Source organism: Motacilla alba, chromosome 5, assembly GCF_015832195.1.
Source record: "Motacilla alba alba isolate MOTALB_02 chromosome 5, Motacilla_alba_V1.0_pri, whole genome shotgun sequence".
NCBI classification, from domain to species: Eukaryota; Metazoa; Chordata; class Aves; order Passeriformes; family Motacillidae; genus Motacilla; species Motacilla alba.
Window position 1 is genome coordinate 20,502,447 of NC_052020.1, and position 25,149 is coordinate 20,527,595.

Sequence of the window (25,149 nt, forward strand, 5' to 3'; positions counted from 1 at the left end):
TTTGGACAATCTATGATCCAAACTCAAGTCAGAATAAAGATTAGTTTGCTGCAACTTTTTTGAGCCTGTTGGACATATGATGTTCTACTAAAGTTTCCTAACAGCTGATCACGAGGCATTTAAGGAGGTTTTGATCCCATTCTGCTTCACTGAGCATTAAACATTATATTTCTAGCCTCCTCAAAATAAGTTTGTTTTCATGGAAGATATTTTAAGCCAACATCGAAAGATGAACAGACAAGGAAAATATTTCTACTTACTTCAAAGTCTGCACTTAAACACCATAATAAGATGTCCAAATTATTGCAGAATTATTTCTGCCTACTTTGTACAATGGTACCAACTTTTTTAGCCAGGAAGCAAATTTCTCTGGGTCAATCAACACACAAATGTCTCCATTACACTAAATATAGGAAGCAAGGTGAGTTATGTTTTGCAATTCCTCTACGATGTGTGACTTTAAATATTACAGTACATTCTTTTTAAGAGAAGGAAATATAATGGTGCAAGGTCTGGTATTTTTTTTTTTAATTTGGACACTATGTTAATTTGGGAGTAGAGAAGATATATTCATGTGCAAGTCAGCTGTTAATTTTTATTTCAAAGTATACAAGGAATTTTTGAAAAACAGGTATTTTTCAGATTCAGATTACAAATAGTTCTTATTTTGAAAGCATTTTCTATAGGAATTTGCTTACATTCAAGTTCTGAAAAGACAAGAAACATCTGGAAAGCAAAGTAAAAAAAGTAAAAAGCTGGTTTCATTTTGATTTTCAGTTTGTTAAGAGGGCCAGAATCAGGAGTACTGAGTAATTCTGATTTGCAATTCTATTTAGATTCTATATGCTAGAACGTGCAGACCCTTTCACTGTCAGAATCTCCAACAAGAACACTGTGTCATGCACTTGAAATACCAAATCAGTGTTTACACCAACACCTGGAAGTTGTTTCAAATGTTTACTTCAGGATACTGCTATGCCTAATTTATGTCACATGTCTATATGTAAGTGAGTGCATTGATGTTTGCCACCCTTCTAAGGCAGCTGCTTCACTTTCCAGGTCTAGGGGGCTATTTCCTTCCCATGGATCTCAACAGTACCTCCTCTTACAGAGGAACTGCAAGAACTGGATGGGAATTTCTTTTTCCTCTACTAATATATTACTTTTCTTACTTCAAATTAATTTTAAACAGACAGTCAGGAATTTCTCAACAGGCTCAGCTGGGGACAGCTAAAATATTTCATTTTGCAATCTTGATCTTGTTTTTTGATTTTTTTGGGATAAATTTGCCAGTACTTCAAACTAAAAATCTGCTATTTCAAAAGAAAATAATTTTCAAACAAGACATTTCAACACTTTTAGAAATCTTCTCCTTTCCATTCTATATATTATTTCAAGTTGATTGATTAATCAAAACTGTTCCTGGTGTAAAGAATTCAGTTTCAGCAAACAAAAAACCCAAAGTTTTGGCAAAGATGCAAAATGAGAGAATTGTAAAGTAAGAACTCAAATCAGACCTGCTAAATGATCTAAGCTGCAGAACACAACTGCATTCTGTGAACTATTTCCACCACGCACCAGATATTATCAGAGTGCTCAACTTGAGACTTTACAGAAATAATGAAAATATCTATTCCAAGACTGCATGCAGTTTATGAACTTAGCTACCCCAGTAGCTAAGTGAAATAATTCTGTGTTATTCTACTAATTCATTACATGGGTGCTGAACCCATGAATGAAATGAAGGCAAAAAAAGCAAAGGTCTCAAAACTATAAGTCACTCCCTTACACTCTCTTTTTCAGTTTTCTGTTGCATAAACTGCCTATTGTTTTGGATTTAGATTATTCTAGTGGCTTTGAGCAGCCAATAGGAGAGCTTGTGTAAGATAATAAAAGAAGGAACCAAGCACATCTGTATTTATTTGCCTGAACTAAATTAAAGCAGCTTAATTTCTCTTGGGTTTTTTTTCCCCTCAACTCAGTATATTTATAAGGCAACATAGAAATGGTCTCTGACAGTTTACCCTGTTTTTCAGGGAGATGAATAAGATACAAAAGGCCACTGTCTCAGTGGAGCACTCAGATTTCACTAGTGAAAAGGACAGTCGTGTACAAAGAGTTGCCCTTTCCATACAATAACTTCCTGATTTTATTTAATTATAAAAGTTGCCGCACAAACTTCAGCCATTTGAAATTATGGCTTATGTTGGTAGCAGAAACTTTCCAAATGCTGAGACTAGATTATAAGAGTACCAGCAGTGATCTGGGCCCATGTGGAGTGTTTACTGTTTACATTTCACTTTCTCTGCACTGGAGGCGCAAGACAGATGCAGGGAAAAACAGCAGCTTCGCCATCCCATGTGTCTTTGCAATCAGCCTTATCATTGATTTACTTGTAATTTCCTTGTAAACTTCTTCAGAAATCATTTATCCATTTTGCAAGAATGCCTTCAAGTGTGACATATACGACCTGAATACCAAAGAGCATTTGAATTCTAAAACCATGACAAGAATTTTCTACTTATACTATTATTCATACATCAGAAACACATAGACCTTGAAGCCAGTGCTGAAATGAATCAACTTGCTCAAAGCTTCAATGCCAGCATGAACCACAAATATATTGTTTAGAGAAATTCAATGTCACAGAAGTGCATGATGACAAGAGTTTTATACTCTCTTTAGGTGACACGTTTTATCTGTAAATTGTTGTAATCTCAGTGCAACACAGATCTTTGTGTGAGGCTTACGTGAATATTTGGTAAATAAAGCTGATCAATATAAAGATCTTTTTGATAGCAATTGAGAAAAACTCCAAGTGCATAAGACTTGCAATAATTTTCTTCACTACTTGCAATAATTTTCTTCACTACTGATTAAATCAATAACAGCTAAATCATTTGGATATGAAAGATTATTTGGGGTGTGTAAACCTTGTATTGAAAGCTATCACACAGCTATATTAATTTCAACTAAGTCAAAACCACAAGGAAGTGGAAAGATATAAGACAATAACTTCAAAAAAAACAGTGAACAATAAATTTAAATATTAGTTCTTCTTTGGATGAATAAAAAAAAGTAACAGCTGCAAAGTAACATCTTGTTAGGATACTAATGATATCCTGCGAAATCTGGTTTCCTTCCTACAAACAAATAGTATTGAAGCTTAAACAAAACCATTGAGTACTGCATACAAATCTACCAAGATAGCCAGTATTTCAGATCAATCTGCTGATAATTTTTATGGAGTCCATCACAGTCAGGAAAATACATTTAAGTTATTTTATTACCCCTTTAAATATCAAAAATGAGGCTGCCTTCAATTTCCATGTGCATGTGGTACTTCAGTTTTATCCAAATTCTGCAGTGTACAGTCTTCTCTTCTAAGATTGAAATACTATGACAAAACAAAGTTTTAGTTTGCTTGCTTTGCCCTTGCTTAAACAAACAAAAAAAAATTGCTCTTACATGTTATTTGTTCTTACCAATGAAGGTGACAATTAAAAAAAAAAAACACAGACCCAGAAAACTAATTGGATGCTGATCTTCTTTTATGCCTTATAATATGATAAAATTTCTACTGTCTACTAAAAATTAGAGAACACAGGAAAATTAAATAGAGCATAGAGTAAGAACACACCTAGACAGCCCTCTTAGGAATTTATATGCAGATGAAACAATACTGACATCATGTTTAGGGTTGCTCAATCTCTGTAAACTGAATACTCAGCACAACAAAGTTTGATTTCTAGAAACAGCCTGTCTCACTGAGGTCCTCTAGTCTGTGTAAAATAGAGAAATTCACTATTGTCATGAGAGCAGAAGGACCCAATGCTTAAGGAAAACCAAGTAATACTTTGCATGGAAATGCAGGCTATTTTCATATGGAGAGACTGTAGGATTCCCAGTAAAGAACTGAGCTCACCAATGAGAAAAAAAATAAAAAAGCCAGAATTGCCTAAATATTACACCATCTTTTAAAATACTACACTCCAGTGAACTACCTACCTACCTTCAGCAAATGTTCTCTCATTTTCAAATTGTTATCTGTCAAAAAAGTATTAAGAGTGGGAAGGACTCTGGAGATCTCCAGTCAAACACCCCTGTGTTTGACTCTATCTATAGATGCAGGTATAAAAATACACTCTATCTATATATGCTGATGTAAAAATACACATACACAAATACATGAAGGTTTACACATACCCATATATATACACATATATGTCTAAGTTTCTACATTTTCTATTTGTGTACCTCAGAGAAAATATCAGTTGTTATTTGGTTGTAGAGAGAAAGTTCCAACCATCCTTTGTGCTTAAGACAACAGAGGGAAGGTTTAGGAAACAACCACATCACCTTTTTTTCAGGAAAATCTCAGCAAAGCTGTGCAATTGTCCATTAGCTGCTGACCATATACTTCTGAAATATTTTCTCAGCTTCTCATTCTCTTTTAAAAGGCATCGCACTTGAAATCCCTATTGCTCCATACTGATTCAAAACATCTCTGGAGCCAATAAAGTTATTTTAGTTTCAATACTTCTACAGTGGAAATGTGATAACTGAATAACGGTTATTCAGCTTATTTACTCATGGAATACTTGAATGGCAAGGGCACAAACCACTAAACTTCACAAATAGTTTCACTATTTCTTTGACTGGCATCCTGATTTCTTATAAGGAGATACCCTGCTGTGTTTTGGTTTTCAAAAAATGGTACAGAAACGGCTCTATGATAAGCAGGCCTAGCTACACATAACTACAAATCTTCATTCTTACTGTCTTTCCCTCTTCTAGCTTAGTTTAGGTTTCTCAGAATCTTGACAGATATTTTTTCTCATACATGTAGATTTTCCCCAAGATTTTTAGAAAACACTATGCAAGAGAGGAATTATTGCCATTAAAACCACCAGAGACCCATGTCTTACCCATACAGCTAGAGATAATCTATTTGTCGTAAGTGAATTTAAACTCATACTCTGTAGCAGGTCTACTGTATAAAACTATTAAAATGCTCCTCTGGCAATATTAATTTTAATGCAAGCATACTCACAAACACATAGAGCTTCTCTTGTAGCCTTGGAGATGTCTGAGCATCTTACAGTTTTGTCAGTATCCTGTATCACATCATCCATCATAGATACATAAAGCTACTAAGACAACTAAAGAAAAAGGCACCAGGAGCATGGCTGGAGGGTGTGCATTTACTAGCTCAGGCTTTTTGGTTGCTCACTGAACTCATGTACCTTTCATGCTTGATTTCTTTGGACAACCACCTATGTAAATTAAAAGAAAATGTAGGGGAAAAAATGAGTTTTGTAGGAGATAAATAGACAAAACACCTACTGTGTCTCCAGCCAGTTATTACACCTCAACAGCTTGGTGTACCCTCTTCCTTTACCTCCATTTCAATTTACACAGTCCCATTCTCAATAATACATCATTATCTACTAAGCAAACTCGCCTGATAATAATGCACTTTTAAGAGGGTCTGTGCATCATCTAAGGTGCAATTTTTCATTTTCAGAGCTATATCTAATATATGGCTATATTCTATTCTATTTTCTATTTCTGCAATACTGTGGTATGATACAGTCTCTAAAACACAGATCATTGCTCCTGCTATGATAATGGATCAATATTTTGCCTTAATTGTTCTGATTCTGATGGAGTCCTGAGTGTTCTTGGTTGAGGAGAAGTCAGACAGTTGAGGCCTAATTAAATAAAAATGATACCTGAAAAAAAGCTTCAGTAGTGTCAGTCACTACACTATTACCTTCATTTGCTCTAGCTGAGTTACATTTAGCTAGCCTCAAAATTAAAAGGTTTTAAATTATGTATAAACATAAAACGCAGAAGTCCTGATATTCAATGACTTAACACCACCAATGACAGATTAATGTTAAAACAAAACTTTTTTTTTGAAGCATGGAAAATGGAAAGCGCATCAATCAGACAATCTCTTCACGAGGAAAACCACAGACCTGTGGCAGTGAGATACAACATTACCTGTACACATTTCCTGTCAGTAAAGGATGTAAACCATTCTTCCTGCTTATTACACATCATCTAGTAATCAAAAATTCACAGACTGTAACATCCACCCTTTTGCTAATTAGACTCAGGCCCTGCTAATGGGAGCTGACATTACCCTCTGCAGAATTAATTTCTACGCTACAGCATGATGAAGTCAAAGAAAGATATTTTCTGAACTTCCTACCCCACAGGCCTAGGTTTCATCTGGAAAAAGTTCTGTCTGAGCTACATGGATTACTAGCATAGCCAATTCAAGTGCTGACAATCTTAACTTTTTTATCTAACTGGAAAAAGAAATCTCAGTCTATGGCACAGAAACCTCACACATGAAATCATCAGAAACACTCTTTTAATGGTGGATATCTTACAGTGATTTCACATTTGGCAGTGCTAATGTAATTCCCTGATGAGAAAAGAGACATGGCGCAAGGCCATGCCATGTAAGTTTATTTCCCATCATCCTTCTTTTTTTTTTTTTTTACTTTTTATTTTAGATGTACAACAGGTGCTTGTAGGAAAACCACTACTCTAACTTAATCATGTTCACTGAGATAAAATGCTAAGAGGCAGCTCTGGGGGGAGAATGACAAAACACATTTGCATAGTTTGCACTACAGATTTTATTTAATTTAGGAAGAAAGGCCTGTGAAGCTTACTGCATTGTCAAAAGCTGTAAATATAAAAGTGCCTTCAGTATTTCCTCAAGTGCTAAGTAAGAGGTCCTTTGGATTCAGAGGTTCAGTTGGACTGATAAAATCAGTCTTCAAGCTCATCTTTGGAGGGTAAATATGGTATGGGTAAACTATATTATCTCAAAAAGAGTTTCAGTTACTTCACTGGAAGAAAATCTCATTCAGCTCTAGACTTCCCAAGTACACACACAAAAGTCTTTTTTGTGAATTATAAAATAAATATACACACGCAATAATAATATTTTTTTCCTTCAATGAAAAGTCCTAAATGCTAACAAAAAGCACTAGATTACCACCAATTCCTTCTTCCACATCTATAATGTATCACAATGTATTACATGCCTATAACACACATGTGAAATAGTTCATTCAGTGTTTTCTCCTTGGTTGATCCAAGTATCTGACATTTCAATATGTATTCAAAGAGCATTCTAGAATAGGCACATGATTTCATCATCAAATTATCTAATTGCTTTTTGAACAAACAGATTAACATGAATGCTATCCAAATCTGACACATGATTCCTAGACTCACTAAAAAGAACATCAAAGAAGAAGTGGAGTAAATAAAATAGCTTCAGAAGGAAGGCCAAAAAGCATGAAGGTGTTTACCTCATATGGGAAAGGATGGATCATGGTCTCCTTTTCTTGTACATACTCTCAGAGTATTCTTACATAAAGGCCAATGAGGGAAACAAGAAGTGCCTGGTAGCTCTCTACTAGCAATACAAAACTTCTTTACCTGTGGAGCAAAGAAAACTTCCTTTGGTGCAGCTGTCAGGTAGGTCTAAATCCTATGTTAAAATACATAATTTTTCTTTTAATATAAGTACTTTGGAGTAAAAATGCTTGTTTACAAGTCAAAACTTGTTTTAGAGGCATTTCTGTATACAATAAGCTTTCCAGCTAACCAGTGAATAATCTCAGCTTCATAAAATTTTCTTGTGTTTCAAATAGATTTCAAAAGCCTAGTCTAGACTTATCCTTTGTTCTGGCAACTCAATTTAAAAGAAATTTCAATGTTACCAAAAATATTTTGGTAAGGACTCTTTTTTTAATCTACATACATGAAGTAATTTTTTGTGCTAACGGAAAATCCATTACTTTTTTCATCTGACACTTGTAGAGGTTTCATTTTTAACATAATAAACAATGAAAAGCTGAAGCTCGCTTTTTCTCTTTTTTTTAATCTGTGAAAAACAGGCATAGATGCATGAGCTATAAACCATGAAGATAAGAGGTTTACAGCTCAGAAACTAGAGAAGAAAGACCCAAAATGTGCTGCATCATTTTACAACTCATTTTCTAATCTCAATATTTGCATTTGTCTTCTTATGATATTTTCTAAGGGAACATTTCAGCTACTAAAAATATGTAATAAAGAGAAGTGTATTAAACTGAGAAAATTTTGCCCTTGAGCTTTAGAAATTTTTTATCCAAACCATGCAGTCAACTTCCAGCTAATATGTTATATTATATGATGTTTAAAATACCTGCTCTCTCAAATGCACCATAGGCATGATACCATTCTGATGAGGAAAGCAATGCTTATGCGATGAACACACATGCATTCACAGACTACTTTCAGATGTATTTAGTTATTGAAATATGTAACTATCTAATGAAAATCAGTATCTATACTACTTAGTCTTCAATTTCCAACAAAGTATTTTGCTGATTTCATCATTGACCATTTTGACACTGTCTTACTTAGGTATTGGCTGTATCAGAGGAACTTCAGAAGCATTTTAAGACTAATTATTTGAAAGAAAAAAGGAAAGAATCAGAAACATTCTCCTTCTAAAGGCATTTTAAAATCCAAGCCATACTGAACTGACACAACATGCAGTCTGAAAAACACCATTGCTGCCTCTTCTACAGTATTTCAACTTCAGGACACATCGTACCCTAGCTTTTGGTGATGGAAAACCTTCAATCTATTATTCCAAACTTAACATAAAATACAACTATCTTAATTGTACCAAGTTAGAAAGGATACTCAGTGATAATTTCACCAGTAAGTCTTACCCCTTTTGCAAAAAAAAAAAAAAAAAAAAATCATACAGCAAAAATTTAGAATATTAAAACACTATAAATAGCTTTGAGGTGTCCTTGTCTGACCAAATGGATACAGCAGTTGTGTGCCAGCCAGGACAACCAGTGGACAACTGAGAAATTTTTAGATCTTGTCTGATTTAGGAAGATTCTATCTTTAACATATAACTTACCACATATACTGTGCCCATGAATATATATGACATATATATTATCAAACAAAGTCTGTTTTTCTAGAACAAGATAGTTTGTCATTGACGGTGATTTTGAAGGTCAACAACTACAACAGTCATTAGCAAGAGCAGTACCCTTTATTTGTAAAGGCTCTCCTAGATTATGTGTTAGAAACCTTGTACCAAGTGCAAAGAGATCTCTACTCAGTCAATAGTTGTATTATGCACTTTGAGTAGAAAGGGAGAGCAAGTCCTGGCTGCAGAATACTCAAGGGCTTTGTCATAAGATCCACTCTGACAAGAGCAAGAAAATCCCAGCAAATGACTACACTTTCAAGAATTCTTTCCCCCAAATTCATAATCATTCTACCAGAAGGACAGGTAAGCCAAGTTTTAGCATTTCTATTACCCACCAGGTTTCCATTTCTCTATCCACATTCCAGAGCAGGATTTGGCACTAGCTAATACAGATCTTATAAATAGTAATGAGGATGACAGGATTCTTTCCAACACTAGATCCAGAAACTTACTCCCGGTGACATTCTCCAAACGTGAATAAAACAATTGCCTAGTTGGCTTGGATACACTTGTGCAAGACCAACAATTTGTGGAAATGATCTTTCGTACTGTCTGGTCTCATGTCTGGTGTGGTATGCCAAAATTATCTCCACAGTAGAGCATTCCTTAAGGCAGTCAGACTTAACACACAGAGAACAGATTGAACATAGCAGCAGGGAGCATGACAGCAATCAGTGATCTGACTTTAGTCCATACTTGTCCTTTTCTCCAGTAACTGCAATTTGCCTACTGATTGTGACCCAGTGGTCACAAAAAGTACTACACAAAAATTTGCTTCCACAAGACATGCCACTATTTATGGGTATTTTCGAAGACTACTTACAAGTCAGCTGCCAATTTGCAGCCCAGTTCTCAAAATTAGAATGTCTTCCAAGACCAGATTTGTTTTCAATCAAATTCTAAGTGACTTAATTCAGCCCCACTTATTTCTGTGGCTACTTTCAGAACGGAACTTTTCCTTTCTGGTTACGTATTATGTCTGATGTGGTAGAGATGACACCACTCAAATATAAAGAATGGTTTCAAAATATTTTAAAAAAGGTTCCAAAATATACCTGTATTTTAAACTCTGTGCTTTCTCAGTCTGCATTTGACTATCATGTCACAAAGCATGATGAGGCAGCTTTCATAGACTGTAATTCTCCTATCATTTCTCATCACAGATCTGAATGCAGGATGATCATCTAACAAGGGTTAGCTGCTCCTAAGTGTCAAGGACACAGACGCCAAATGAGATAAAAAGGTTATCAAGGCAGAGCACCATCAGAGAGGAAGCAGAGATAATGGTCAAGTTCAACCAAGAGTGCAAATCAGCAGGGAGATGCATAGCCATAGGGCAGGTCCCAGATCAAACCAGGAAAAAAATCTGTGGGTCAGAAGCAATTACCGGTAATCAGGGTGAGATATTATCCAGAGCACAGTAAGCAGGTTCAGAGGCACAGGACAGGTCAAGGTACGATGCCAGTCCATGGGTTAGGACCCAGAACAGGATCTGTGTCTGGGCACACAAATGGCTGAGCCAGCCAGCAACCAACGCTGCCAGCGCAGCTCAGACAGAGGCTGAAGACTCCAGACTGAGCCAATACAGAGCTCTTTGGTTTACAGAGATAGGGATGGAGGTCACAGCTGAGGCTGCTCTGGGCCATTAGAGATATTAGTACACTCAAGGCCCTAACATGGGTGATCTTGGCCACCTGCTCATGATTTGGAGATTACCCAACAATCTGTGGTGATTAGACAGTTATGTGGAGAATGCAAAAGAGATACTCCAAAGTAGTTCTCCCCTCACTGGGAGAACTTCCCTAGAGATTCTTATCTTTATCACTCAAATAAGAGGGCAATATTCAATTTGAGCCAAAAGTAGAATTTTTTTTTTTTTAAGTTTAAAATGAAGCACCCTCAATATATAGTTTCAGCTGTGCTAAGATAGCACACAAAATGAGATTAATAGAATTCAGATAAGCATTAGACTTAATAGGCTTAATGAGAACATGTGAAATAGAATAATTTTAGAGAGAGATAAATCCTCAAGCTCCAAGGCATATTTCTACCAGGAAATGAGAGAAGCTAAAAAGTTCATTCCATTATGATTCACTTTTCAGAATAGTCATGATCAGAAATGAGCACTTGAAAAACAAAGAAAACAGACAGCCCTCTTCAGTTTTAAAAGGAGCAACTTATATGCAATACATACTGTTCTCATACTGGAGGGCTTTTAAAGTTTCCCTCTCCTACTTACTGTTATAACTATGGATGCTTTTCAGATAGTGCTAATATATAAACTCTACTGTTCAGATGCCTCATTTCATAGATTGTCCAAGAGTCAAGAATGTCTCTTAGTGGATCTAGCATTCAGCCTGTGTCTAATTTCCCCATTTGTGCAACAGCGTTAATAATATTTTTCTAGATCACAGTATAACAAATATTTTAACAATTGCAATAGATGAAGATACTAAAAAATTTAGGGCAGGTGACAAATAAGGGTTGGATTAAGATTGACTAAAACACATGCAGACTACCAATGATCAAGTTTCAACCATCACCTTACTCTCCCCTGTCCACCTTCAAAACAGAAAATCTCATAATTTTCAGCAAGGATTTAAGATTACAGAATCATGAAATATTCAACCTTAGGAAGACACAAGTATCTGGGAATAACACTAAGCTGAGTGGGAGCATTCATTTGCTGGAGGTAGGAAGATTTTGTAGAGGGATGTGGAAAAGCTGGATAAATAATGGGCCAAGACCAAGGTATAAGGTTCAACAAGATAGTGTTGGGTTCTGCACTTCAGTCACAACTACCCCAGGCACCACTACAGGCTTGCAGAAGAGTGACTGAAGAGATGCCCATCACAAAAGGACTTGGGGGTGCTGAATGTAAGCCAGTGTGTGCCCAGGTGAACAAGAAAGCCAGTGGAATCCTGGCTTGTAGCAAGAATATTGTGACCAGCAGAACCAGGCTGTACTTGGCACTGGTGATGATCTACCTCAAATCTTGGGTTCAGTTTCAGGCCCCTCATGAGGTGCCTCACAGTCCAGTGCTGGAGGCCCCTCATACTGAGGTGCTGGAGTGTGTCCAGAGAAGAGCAAATGAGCTGGGGAAGAGTTTGGAGCACAAGTCTCATGAAGAGCAGCTGAGGGAGCTGGGGTTGATTAGTCTGGAGAAAAGGAGGCTCAGGGGAGACCTTATCATTCTCTATAAGTCTCTGAAAGGAGGCTGTAACCAGGTAGGGATTGGTCTCTTTTCTCAGGCAACTAATAACAGGAGAGACATCATAGCTTCACATTGCACCAGAGGAGTCTTATGTTGGACATTAGGAGGAATTTCTTCACAGAAGAAGTTGTTAAACACTGGAGTGGGCTGCCCAGGGAGATGGTGGAGTCACCATCCTTGGAGGTATTCAAGAAATGAATGGATATGGCACTTAGTGCTATTGTCTAGTTAACAATGGAGAGATATGTCAGCGGTTGGACTTGTTGATTTTAGAGGTCTTTTCCAACCTAAAAGATTCATGTGATTGATTTTGTGTGTTATTAGGCTGCCAAATGCCTTAAGACATTGTTCTTTATCCTGTGTTGACTTCATCAACATTCTGCATAGATAGCCTTTTAGTCAGTTCCTTGACTTATTTCATGATGAAGGCTCCTTCAGGAACACACCTCACTCTTCCCTTGCACACTTCTCATAAGCTGTTAAAACACATAGTTCTGATGATTAGATTTTGTCTGGCATTAGATTTTATTTATGTTTTCATACTTGGAGGTATGCTTTCTCAAAGCCAGCCTCTTAACTAGAAGAAAGAAGAAGATTCACTTTTTGTAATGCATTAGCACAAAGCGCCCCTTAATGGCCTGACAGCCTGCACACTAAACTGGTAGTCTTATTTGCATAAGAAGAGAGGCAGGAAGTGCATCTAGACAGATGGGTGAATATTAATTAATGCTTATAAGACTGAGGAAAATAAGTAATTTGAAATTTGTAATACCCTCTTCCCAAACAACCTTGTCTTATTTACATTATAATATAATACTAGAAGACAAAATGTACTAAATGCATAAGGAGCTAAAAGCTTTATGTTAAGCATTTCTTGAAAGATAAGGACAGGAAGATGCACAACTAAAACTGTTCCAGCTCAGCTCTTCCAGACACTAGAAGAGGGAAAAGTAATTTCTCACGTGCTAGAAATATCTTATAAGCAGAACATTATGTTATTTAAACTTGCCGTTAGCTGGACATCCCAACTAAAACTGAACAAATAATAGCACTGTAACGCTATTACTAAAAATCAGATCTGTTTGCTGATGAGACACCATAGACAGAGCTATGAATATTAAAGGTTAGGATGTCAATATAAAGACTTATTGTCCATGGTTTCCATGTATTCTATCATTCTGGCAAACAGTTACCATTACTGTGAAGCTCTTTCTCATTGTCAAATTAAGCACAGCACAGCAGCTGTGATGCTGAACGTGTGCCATATGTCATCTCAGAACAGTGCTGATCAGATACAACCAAACATCACATCTACTCCAGCTCTGAAAACTGGGGTGTGTGTCCCTTGCACATAACAAACACGTTATTGAATATATCGTGTAAAGAATGTGGCTGCACTTCCCCAACAAAGTCAGTCCATATGCTGAAAGGCTACACTAATTATGTGCATAAAGGGCAGCTACTGCGCTGGTGTATGCACTAGATATTGGCACACTAATGTTCTGCTGATATTACTGCATTCTTGTACAATTTTTTGGATAAGCCTTCATTAAATACCTATTCATCATACTTCAGTATGAAAAGGGCAGCTTTTGCATGATTTGAAGTTGATGGCAGTATAATAAGTTAGATGAAAGAACAGCCTTGAAATGAGAATAAATTTTTCACAATTTTCAGGCTTCATTTCTTTTTTAGGCAGTAAGAACAGGATCTAAAATTGCATAACTGTATGAAAAAGCTATATCACTGATATACAATAGGATGTTATTTTATTCACACCCAATAGCAACTCAGTGGACCTGTTCATATGTAGATGGGTAAAGTCTAAAGTCCTATAAATTTTGCTGTGAATTAATTCACAATGTGCCTGCAATGACTCTGAAAAGTTGATAACTTGGAATTGTCCCTTCCAACCCAGCACATTCTGTGATTCTATGATTAAGAGTCCACATAATTTCCACTGCACAGATCTGCCATTGCTACTAAAAAGGTAAAATTCAAGCCTTAAAAGAGAAATGGGGGAAAAAAAGGAAAATGTAATAAGAAGGAAAAAGAAGGAAAAAAAATCTAAAAGCAGAAAAGGAGAAAAAAAAAGACCAAGATGGAAAGGAAGAAGAAGAAGGACAATAAAAGTTTCCATAGTATTTTAGTTACGTAGATCCTTAACCTCAGGGAAATTGGGAAATTTCTATTGAATAGGCAGCAATCATTTTAAAAATTTGAATTCCAACTGTATGCCATGTTTATTGCTCTTCATGAAAAAATGACACACAAATTTTTTTTAGAAATACATTTTTTCTTTCTCTTCAAATATAATCATCAGTTTTTCATTATGCTGAAACTGTAATTCCCCTAAAAATTAAAGACATTTTTTTCCTGGAAAGAATGTATAGAGAGATTAAAATTATATACATGTGTGTGTGCATGAATTCATGCCTGCTATAAGCAAATAATGGATAGGCATATACTCAAGGTTCAGTTTTAAATAAATCATGAAAAATATTTGGACATGAAGCACAGTAGGTTACCTGATATCTCATGAAAGTCTTTATTGAAGTGGAAAACATTGTCAGGCCTCATCCCCCACTTCAGTCAAGATGCAGATGAGGTAGAGCTCCTAGACACCTGCACAGCTTCCCATCCTACAAAACAGTCTGTCCCCCACACTGCTGGGAGACACAAAGATTACTTTGAAGAGTGGGTTACTCAGGATTGTGCACCAAGAAAACATGGTCCCCAAGAAACAGCACAAAAATGTTTGCCTGTGATCTCTTAAAAGTTCATTTATGTGAAGGTGATTTCATGACACAATTTCAATTTCAACCTACAGAGATTCCCAACAGAAAATGGTGACACAAGACTGGATGGTGAAACAACAAATGCCACTAGTTTAAACACCCCAGATTACCCTGGGTTCTAAGTCCATGGGTGCTGGTTCACAGTATAAAATTTCAGATAGAAATGTTATTTTAAGACAAATAGATTTTTTTAAAGGTTTCCTAACACTAAGCATCTTTAAGCTTAGAAACACACAAAACTTTCATTTGACTGAATCAAATACTAACTTAAGTATAACTTCTTGTCTTGAATTCCCTAGTGCCGTTTAGCTACCTACAGTATTATGGTAGTCAAACTTAGTTCATTCACACATTCTCAGGCTGAGAAGTCGTTTTAAAATTTGTAATCGTCACTTTTAGCTGTATTTAATCCTTCCTTAAACACACCTCATTCCTTTCCAATTCTCTTTTTTTTTTCCTTTGGGCTACCTCAGAAAACTTTCTCTATTGGACTTTTAAAGCCTTACATAAACAACTCATCTCCTTTTTTTGCAAGATGCTCCTACTCCCTTAAAACAGTAATTCTTTGAACCTAGTCTGAATAAAAAGAGTTGACATAGTCATGGTGTTTTTTTTCATTTAGACAACAGGCTTCCAAACTACAGATCATGTAACCTGTTAAATGTCTTCTGAAGACAAGACATAAGGAGCAAATATATGACAAAATAATAAAAGAGGATTGACATATAATCACAGCAATAATTCACAGACTGTTAACAGATTGACTCCCAAATCTATGCCTCAATATAGAAAAATGATGATGCAGATAAAAAACATTAGCATATTTCTGTACTTTTGCTTTATATGGAAGAAGGAAAAAAAGAAAAAAAACCAAAAAATCCCAACCAAAAAACCAACAAAATACACCACAAAACAATTTCAGACTTTTGAAAGCTGTTGTTCTTATTGTACATGCCAAGACTTATTTAGACTATATCCAATTTTAAGACTCTCAGAAGATAACAGCTAAGCTATATACCTCCCTAGCATAGCTGGTTAGTGTTAAAATAGAATCAAATACCAATCACCCCAGAAGTACTAGCAGTCAGGTTTTTAGAACTGTTTCTAATAATAAAGAAAAGATAGAGGTTTTACATAGTGAGCAGAAAAACTACAGAGAGGGGTGGAGGTGGAAAAACAAAAGCATTAGAGATAGGAATAAATTCAGAATAGTTCTGTAGTCACTGGAACACAAATGCAGCTCACCTAATATCAGGAAGATTATCAGGCATTTGTCTGTCTCAAATATTAAAAATAACATTTAAAATAATGTTTTGATTTGCCTCAGAAGACACTGCCATCAAATAGATCCCCTAGTAGCTGTAGTACTGGTGAGTATAAATCATGAGATGGTCAGTAAAATTAGGATTTTAATTTAAACTGGAAGAGTTCAGAAAAGAACAGGCTAGTCAGCCATGAGCTATTTTAATTTGCATGGGTAGCATGAGGGACAAAGAGGGAGGAGGAATAAAAAAGAATTATCCAAACCACACAGAGAGGAGCTGCTTTTTCATCTGTATTCCTTGATAATAAACTTAGAAGAAGATCTTGTTTAACAGTACTGCTATACCCTTCATAACAATTGAACGTGGGTGCCTATTTTAAGCCTTCACTCAGATTGCTCCCTATGTGATTAACAGAGATGCTGGAGAGCTTAAGCTCATCAGTTGACGAAATAGCTTGAAATGAGAACTGCTGGATCATGTTTCAACATTTATCACAAGTGCTGGACAATCACATATGTACATTTACAAATGTGAACTCAACTCAGAATTTGAGAGTGTTCAGAATTATACTATAGCTATGCATAATTTAGTGGTTTGATATTTCTCAGATGCATCTGTTATACAAACATGGGTAATGTTGAAAAAAAAAGAACATGCACTGCTATCAGGGTTTTGAAGACAAACTTATTAACCTATAGAAAATATGAGAAGGTCCTGAGCTGAAAGCTACAAGAGGAAAACAAAAGGTTATTTTCCGAAATATTTTCCAATACATGCTTAGTCTGCAGATTCCAGTGTTGACATAACTTGCATGTGGATTTCAGAACGGGTTGAATCATTTGCTTTCTCCTTACAAATAACTTAGAAAGAACTGTCATCCTGAGAGACCAGACAATTTGGGCCTGTAAGCATTCCAATTTGTTCTGATCTAGAGCTAAGTGCATATTTAAGGTAAAATAATAAACATTGTCCACAACAGCCCTTAGGTACCCTCAAGAAATAAAAGGTTGTATGTAAAATAAAGGATTGTTTTGCTTGTTTGAAACAAGCTAAGATAGATAATAACTGGTCCCATTTAGAGCATGAGATACAAAAAACAGAAAGGCTTCGGAACATGAGAGTTCTAATGCTTCTGCTATTACAGCCTTTTATGATTGAATCACTACTGCTTGATGAAGCATTTACTCCTAAATGACACTGTTGAAGACACTAATGAAGCAGGAGACCTGGTGAGATAAATCAACATTTTTAACTTTCAAAAGTCATCATCATCATTATTAATTATGACACAAAAAGTATAATACCTAACACAAAACTGTCTACAATAATACAAAATTTTGTGGTTGTTCATTTGAATGACAGTGAGGCAAAGAAACATTAGGAAAATCTCTTTGCCTATGCCCAGCCTATTTGCGTGATAGCAAATGTAATCATTCATCCATTCCGAAATCAGCTGTCTCGACTTATTAAACCTGATTGAGAGGGCTGGTCCTGAGAAAGCTCTTATTTATGTAAAATTGTTAAAATGAAAAGTTTTTAAAGCCTCTGTTCACATACACACACAAAATTAAGTTTGTGTTTTTTCAAAGAATTGACAGAAGTTAATGTCCTTGCATTCCAAATCCAACCCAGAAAATTCTCATTTCAAAATCACAAATGAAAATATTCACCAGTAATAATAAGCAAAATCAGTATTTATTTTTCCAGCTACTGTAACCCTTACCCTGTTTAATAGCTGATACCACAAAAATACAAACATCTGGGAAATCATGCCTGTTACACAGCATTAACAATTTATGACCACAGTAAATCAGAATGGGAGCACAGGTTCCCACACTCATGATTACATATATAATTTTTATACTTCTATTCATTCACACATGTGGTATGTGTTAAATACTTAGAACAGAACTGTTGCCATCAGTATAAAAGTTTTACATTCCTAGAAAATTTAAATAATCTGATATTTGAAGTTAGAGATTATAGCAAGTCAATCAAGCACTAATTTAATACAGAGATATCTTTGCTATATTTTAAAATGTTCTCTCACTATACTTTGAAGATAGAACCTAAAGATAGAATATATTATTTGGTTGCTTCTAAATTTTGAATAGGATCCAACTAAGAGCTCACACTAAAACCAAAAAAAAATTATTTTACCTATAAAAGATTCTAGACCAGCTCTATCTAATAAATGTCAATAATAAAAATGAGCAAATGTAGAAATGATCAATATATTTGATTTGTTGTGTGATGATAATGGTTATTTTATTAATGTACTCTTCTCTGAATTATAGGCGTCACTTGGAATACTCTGCATATTCTATTCTACTCCTATTCTTCTCCTAATTATTAGGTCTTCTTAACACATGGGAGACTTGCATTCACTCCCATGACCATGACACTAAGGAAAACCAATAAATATCCCAAGATTTTCAATATGAGAGATTTCATAAGATACAGTATGACTGCCACAAAGAAAATCCTTATCCTGACTAGCCTAGATTTTCTACAGCCTTATGTCCCTGGTACAGTGCAAAGATCGATCTCATACACAGCTTTTAGCCCACATCATTCTCACTCCATACATGACCCTACGAGAGTTTCTTGAAGACATTTCTAGGTCAAAATAATGGCTGCCCGCAAGATTATAAAACCCTAAGTACTCCCATTCTTTTTAAGCAGGAAGAATTCTCAGGGAGAAGAGAAATTCAGCTCTTATACACAAATAATATTGAAAACCAAGAATATCTAGACTATGCAATTATAGAAGCAAAAGTTTTGCACATACAGCAGCTCTTACTATTTGTATATGTAAATTATAAATAAGGGCTCCACAAAGAGTAGACTCCAAAAGAGGCCCATGCAGATGGTGAGGACCTATAGGAGTAGTCATATGAGGAATGGCTGAGGTCATTTGGTCTGCTTAGCCTGGAGGAGACTGACAGAAGACCTCATCACAGTCTGCAACTTCTTTGCGAAAGGAAAAGGAGGGAGGCGCTCATCTCTATCTGGTGACTGGTTCTGATAGGAACCAAGGGAATAGAATGAAACTGAGTCACGGGAGGTTTAAATTGGATATTAGGGAAAGGTTTTTCACTTAGAGAGTGGTTGGGCACTGGAGCAGACTCCCCAGAAAAGTAATTTCAGCACCAAATCTATCAGAATTTAAGATTTGTACAACACACTCAGGTACATGATGCAGCTCTTGGTGTTGTCCTGTGTAGGGTGAGGTGTTGGACACGATGATTCTTGTAGGTCCCTTCCAAGTCAGGATATTATTCTACGATTCCAAGCACAATTGTTATATGCTTTGCCTACTGGCATGAGTTGGTCCTGAGAACACCCATGAAGAGCCACAGATGTTCTGAAAGTGAAATAGCTTCTCTGAACTTTACAGCTTTTTATCTTTCTCTGTGGTTCTTGAAAGAAAATTTCTCACATATCACAGTTCTTCCTTTCAAGCTGGACCTTTACATGAGTTCTTACAACTGCCATTTTATTTTGTACAGACAAAAGGGAGACATCCTATTTTGTCTTCATCCAATTACCTTTTTCCCAGTGAAGCATTAATACTGCAGAAAGATCTTCCAGCAGCTTGTAAGTCCACATATACTAAAATATCAATCCTACACTAGGGAAAAAAAAAAGAGGCATTTTGTCAGAATTATTTTGCAGTGATTTCTGTAGTTCTCTGCTAGGGTTGTTTGGCCATCCATGTGTAACACAGCAAGAGATTGAATTCCACAACTATAATGAGCCACAGAAAAAGAACAGAAGACATCAAAGACAATTGTAATATCATAGCCTATGATGAATGATAGCAAGGAATTCCTTTCATACAGTTTCCAGATCACCCTAGAAAATGGAACTATACATCCCCGGGAATGAAGAGAAAAAAAGAAATCCTCAAAATACCATCACAATTTAGAAAAAGGACAGAACAAAAAAAGACAGCTGTACTAACATACTAACCTGATAGTCATATTAACTTGAACAGATGAGATTAAATTTCATTCTGACCTTAAATATGGAGAATAACTTAAACTTAAATTTATGCCAACAAAACCTAAGGATACACCAACAAAACAGGATAATTTAACTCCAGTGTGACTTGCTACCATATTACCTTCCCTTGAATTTTAGTTCTAGTTATTTAAAAACTGAATTTTGCGACTGCAGCAGAGAAAGGAGGGCAAAAAAATGAAACAAAACCACCATCTTGACCTCAATAAATGACCAGGAAAGCTTTGAATTTTAAAATTAACACAAATAAAAGTGCAAATTAGAGGCTGCCAAACTACTTTCAATATCTTTTAGATAAAATGGAACATCAGATATCAAGATCTTACTTATGACAGGAATTTTTGGACATATTTACATAACTCTTATTTCAAACCTCACCTTAAAACCATTTAGTTTCTCTGACTCTACTTAGAAATCATTTTAGAACTATACTTCATGATTTATTGCAGACCTTCTTCAGTTTATGATTGGTTACTAATAGCTTATACGGTTATTCTCCCTCTCTGATATGTTTAGAGAAAACCATCCCCTCTCAATTTCAGCTGAACTGCACTACACAGACCATGTTGTGTCATGTTCTCTTAACTGCCACATTGCTCTCCCTACTCTGAACATACTTGAAAACACATTATTTCTTCTTAATATAAGTATCTGATATGTCACACTACATATTGCCTATTAAAAATGATACCAGTATTCCTCTAAGGCAGCTAATGATTCCCTGTGAATGCCTTCTAGAATCTGCTTTGTCATTTCCCTGCTACTTAACAGTGTCAGCAGATAGTCATTCTCTGACCAATATGTTCAGATTCCCTCCTTCTCCCACCACCTCCAACTGGGAAATCCCCAGATTATATCTAAATTCCTAGTAGAGGGATCCTGATGCCAGACTTTATTATTAGACTTCAATCTAGAGCAATTATTCAGAAGAGGATCTCTCCCTGGTTTTCACTGTTGAATGATACCATCAATCTGTGGCTAATTACAGTTCTCACACTTTTGAGTGCAGCCTTGTCGAAGAAATAATTTATCGTATTAAAAAGATATGCAGCCATATTTTTACCTGTACTTCTGAATCAGAAAAAACAGGTACAGGTTTTATGTTTATTGTCATTATTTATCTGCCCTTTACTAATAAATCAGTATTCCTTTGTACTAGAACTACTTGTACATCCATATATATGTATTTGCCTATACTTATTTATATTCTGAAATGCCCCGCACATCAGCACATACAGACCTTAAAATCTGAAGGTGGAACACAGTATCTGTTTAACACCTTCCTATAAAACTTTTTTAAAGTGTCTCCAAATGATATTTTGGAATTGAAATTACTGGAGAGGAAAGAATGTTTTATAGAATTAAAATGTGTTAGAAATTTTAACAATGAAAAAATGCATAAAGTATTTTTAAACGGTATAAAATATTGTTTTCATCTTACTCTGTATGTAATCAACATCTTTTTTTGTTCATTTAAGTACCTGGGGATTTACTAGGAAGTCATCAAAATGTTCTGTATCATTCACCAAATATTATATCAGCCTCAAGTTAGAACATTCAATAAACATTTTCATAACATTTCCAATAGAAATTAATGCACACAGTATATCTATGGAAAATGCTGAAACAAAAATAAAATTCCAGAAACAGCAGCTCCATTTTAAAGTGCTATTTGGATTAATGACCTTTTTTCTATGGAAAAAATCCTTTCAAAAGTAATCAGCTCTACAGACTATTTAACTGAAATACATTTGGAATGACTGAGAACTAATCAATCAGTCTGAGTGCACAGAAAAATGACATGCGACATGAATTTGACACAGATGACATCGCTTGGTGAGCAAAAACATTCAACGGGCTTAGTCCAGCTGATGAGATTGGGGGATTGGCTGCTTTTCTATCTGTCACACATGTCCAAAGCAGGACTATATTCCTGTGACATTTACTGAAGGGCCACTGTAAGTTCTTTATTCAGAAGTACACAAGCATGAAAACTAAATTTCCAGAACTGTTATATGCATGATCTGAAAAATCTATGGTTGTTTTGTAGTAGCTTTCCTGTGCATTTCACATCCCCTCCTAACAAATCAGGTTCGTAATAGATAATTTATTATTACTCTCAAGAGTCTAACCAAATAGGGTATGATGTTTGAATCAAAGTGGGGTGCTGAACATGTGCCAAGGAAGGCAGCAAAAGAACTACTTCATCATTTCAGCACTTCAGCCTTCTATTATGATTGCATTGGCACCTTTCCTAATGTATAAGTGAATTTAATTTGCAGCAGTGCTATATGGAAGGTGTGCTGTATGAACCTTGAATTTTAATGTAAAACATTCTGGATAATTTTCCACACACTATATGAAAATTAGTGAAGTTCGCACACTTGGCTGCCTCTAAATCTGCAAATGTCACAGATCTGCACGAAGAGTTGAGCAATTCTGAAAATTAATGACTGACACATATGGCCATAAGATATTCCTAGTGAGTTAGTGACTTCAGGTTACTGACTTCAGCTATGGTAGATGTTTAACTCTGCAGCAAACCTGCACTTTTTCCTCTCAAAGTTACCTAACACCCAGTGCTCAAGAGAAGAAACAGAGCATAGCTACAAATACAAGATTATTCCACCTTCCCTTACTAAATCCACTGTTTTTCAACAAAATGACCAATGGAGCATTAAGTCTTGAGGTCATTGATTTAAGTCTCACTTTACTCTGTATGACACCGTTTCAGCTTTGCTCTCTCTTCTTATGTAGACTAGAAGAGCCTGTGAGAGTAAGGAAAAAAATTAGCACTTCAAAAGTTGTAATACAATTACTTGGTTGCAACGACTCTCATTTTTACCATCTCCATAATTTCCTTTCTATCTCTCTACTCCCATCACATTCTTCCTTATATCCTCTGCTAGACTGTCTCACTCCTGTGTATCATAATCATATTTAGGTTATCATCTCTGTTACAAGGTACATTATAGGCCTATTAATAGAAAATATTTAATAATACTTTAGATAACACTTAAAATGCAATGAGGTTCAAACTTTCTATCCTAGCACCCTAGTTCACATCATCCTAAATTTAATAAGAGCTGTTAACAGGTAAGCTGGTGTAATAGCAAATAAATAGAAAACCAGATAAAACTAAGTCTTTTGTAAATAAATGGTTTCAATCACCCCAGATCAACAATTTCACCATTGTTTCAGTCTCCAGATGCCCCATCGCCATAGCCCCTCTGCCCACACCACATGGCTGAGTTATGCACGTTGCTCTCAAGCTGCCACATGACCAGTTTTGCAAAACAGTTCATCTCCACAGTTTGTAGTGAACTGCAGCACTTAGGAGCCCTCTCTTGGCTGGAGGCTCAGTGGGTATCTCAGACTGCACTTAGACTGCACTCCAGGAATGGAAGGTCAGAGGAGTAACTTATCAGTCTTAGTTCCCAAGGCAAGGCTTTCACCAGCAACTCTCCAAAACAGAACCACGTACACAGCAGAGGTACATACCTCCTGTAATTATTTTAATCCTAACAAAATTCAATCCTGAGATGACTCAACTTGCATAGAAGATAGAAGGTATGATGCTTGAGCTGCCTTATGAGCTGTTAAGATCCAGCCTGATGGGTCAGTTGTATAATTTCACAAGTACATCTTTAAAAATTTCATCAGCAAAGGAAGAAAAAAAAATTGAAAATGGAAAGATTTTTATTGTTTGGGTTGCTTTTTTCTTTTTTTTTTTTTTCCTTCTACATGGAATAACCAGCATTTTAACAAAAGAAGCCAGTACTGAAATATGTCTATGTCTGTACATAAAAAAAGCAAATCATAGGTTATCAGCTTGGATATGCCACGCTTCATCTGATCATTGCTAGATGTGAGCAATGAAAACAGAGTTAATGTTCCATAGAGAAAGCAGAAGTGACAGTAATGCCCAGGAATGGACTTTTACACAAAGAGCTCACTGGAAAAGCTCAAATGTCAAGTGTAACAGAAGTTTACATTACTTCAGGTTTTTGACTTGTGGCCCATGCTTCCTTTTTTCCTATCCATACAAACATAAGCAGTAAAACAACTCAAAATCTGGTTAAGCACAGCACTTTGTTTTTAATCATTATCTGCAGAGTGAATAATCAGGACTCCCAATGTGTGTGAAAATTCCTTGGAGAAAATAACTCTTATTCTCTCGCCTTCATGGGCAGTGTGTGCCTCGAGGATGGACAGATCACAGCACAGGCAAAATTCAATTGGACCTGATATTATTAATGCTCCTTGCCTGAACTAGAAAGGGAGTAAATTCTAAAATAGTTTTCTAGCCTTTGCCTACTCTCTACTAGAAACGAATTTGCATTTAAAGCTTCAGCAGATCCCCACAGCAAAGCTTGTACTCAGCTTCCCCAAACATTTCATAGGTATTACCCAGCCTGTCCCATCTGTCCTAATGCACTATTTCTTTATGAAATGCATTAATTAAAATACTGGGATCTGTAAACAATATGGTTGATTGGTCAATCATAACACAGAAAATATATCTGAAATAAAGCAAATTTTCATAATTAAACTAGAATGAGAAAAAGGAAAAGAAAACCCAAAAAAACCCCACAAAAACCAGAAAAAACAAAACCAGGACTCTCCATAAGCTGAATTATATCTGCTTACACACTCAGCTCTGTAAATGTAGCTAAGGTGGTGGGCTCACAAGCTTTAAAATTCAGCAGAATTTAATCCTTCTTTTGTAAATGCCTATGACCTATTAGAAATCACGGGCCTGATTTTCAGAGATACTGAGCCTGTCTCTTCCATTTACTTTACCCAGAGATG

The 25,149-nt window shown here is 35.8% G+C and overlaps 1 protein-coding gene across 14 annotated transcripts in view; it reads right to left on the bottom strand.

Moving 5' to 3' along the window:
• LRRC4C (leucine rich repeat containing 4C) overlaps positions 1–25,149 on the bottom strand; it is a 485,253-nt gene that overhangs the window by 166,234 nt on the left and 293,870 nt on the right. For 3 of the 14 annotated variants that reach the window (XM_038137112.1, XM_038137111.1, XM_038137110.1), the window contains exon 1: positions 7,341–14,486. The exons of 9 other annotated variants lie outside the window; for them this stretch is intronic. The gene's annotated coding sequence lies outside the window, so the exon portion shown is untranslated. Of the gene's footprint in view, positions 1–7,340; positions 14,487–14,776; positions 18,339–25,149 lie in introns of those variants that run through there. 2 more of the 14 variants (XM_038137108.1, XM_038137107.1) reach the window with 2 other exon arrangements.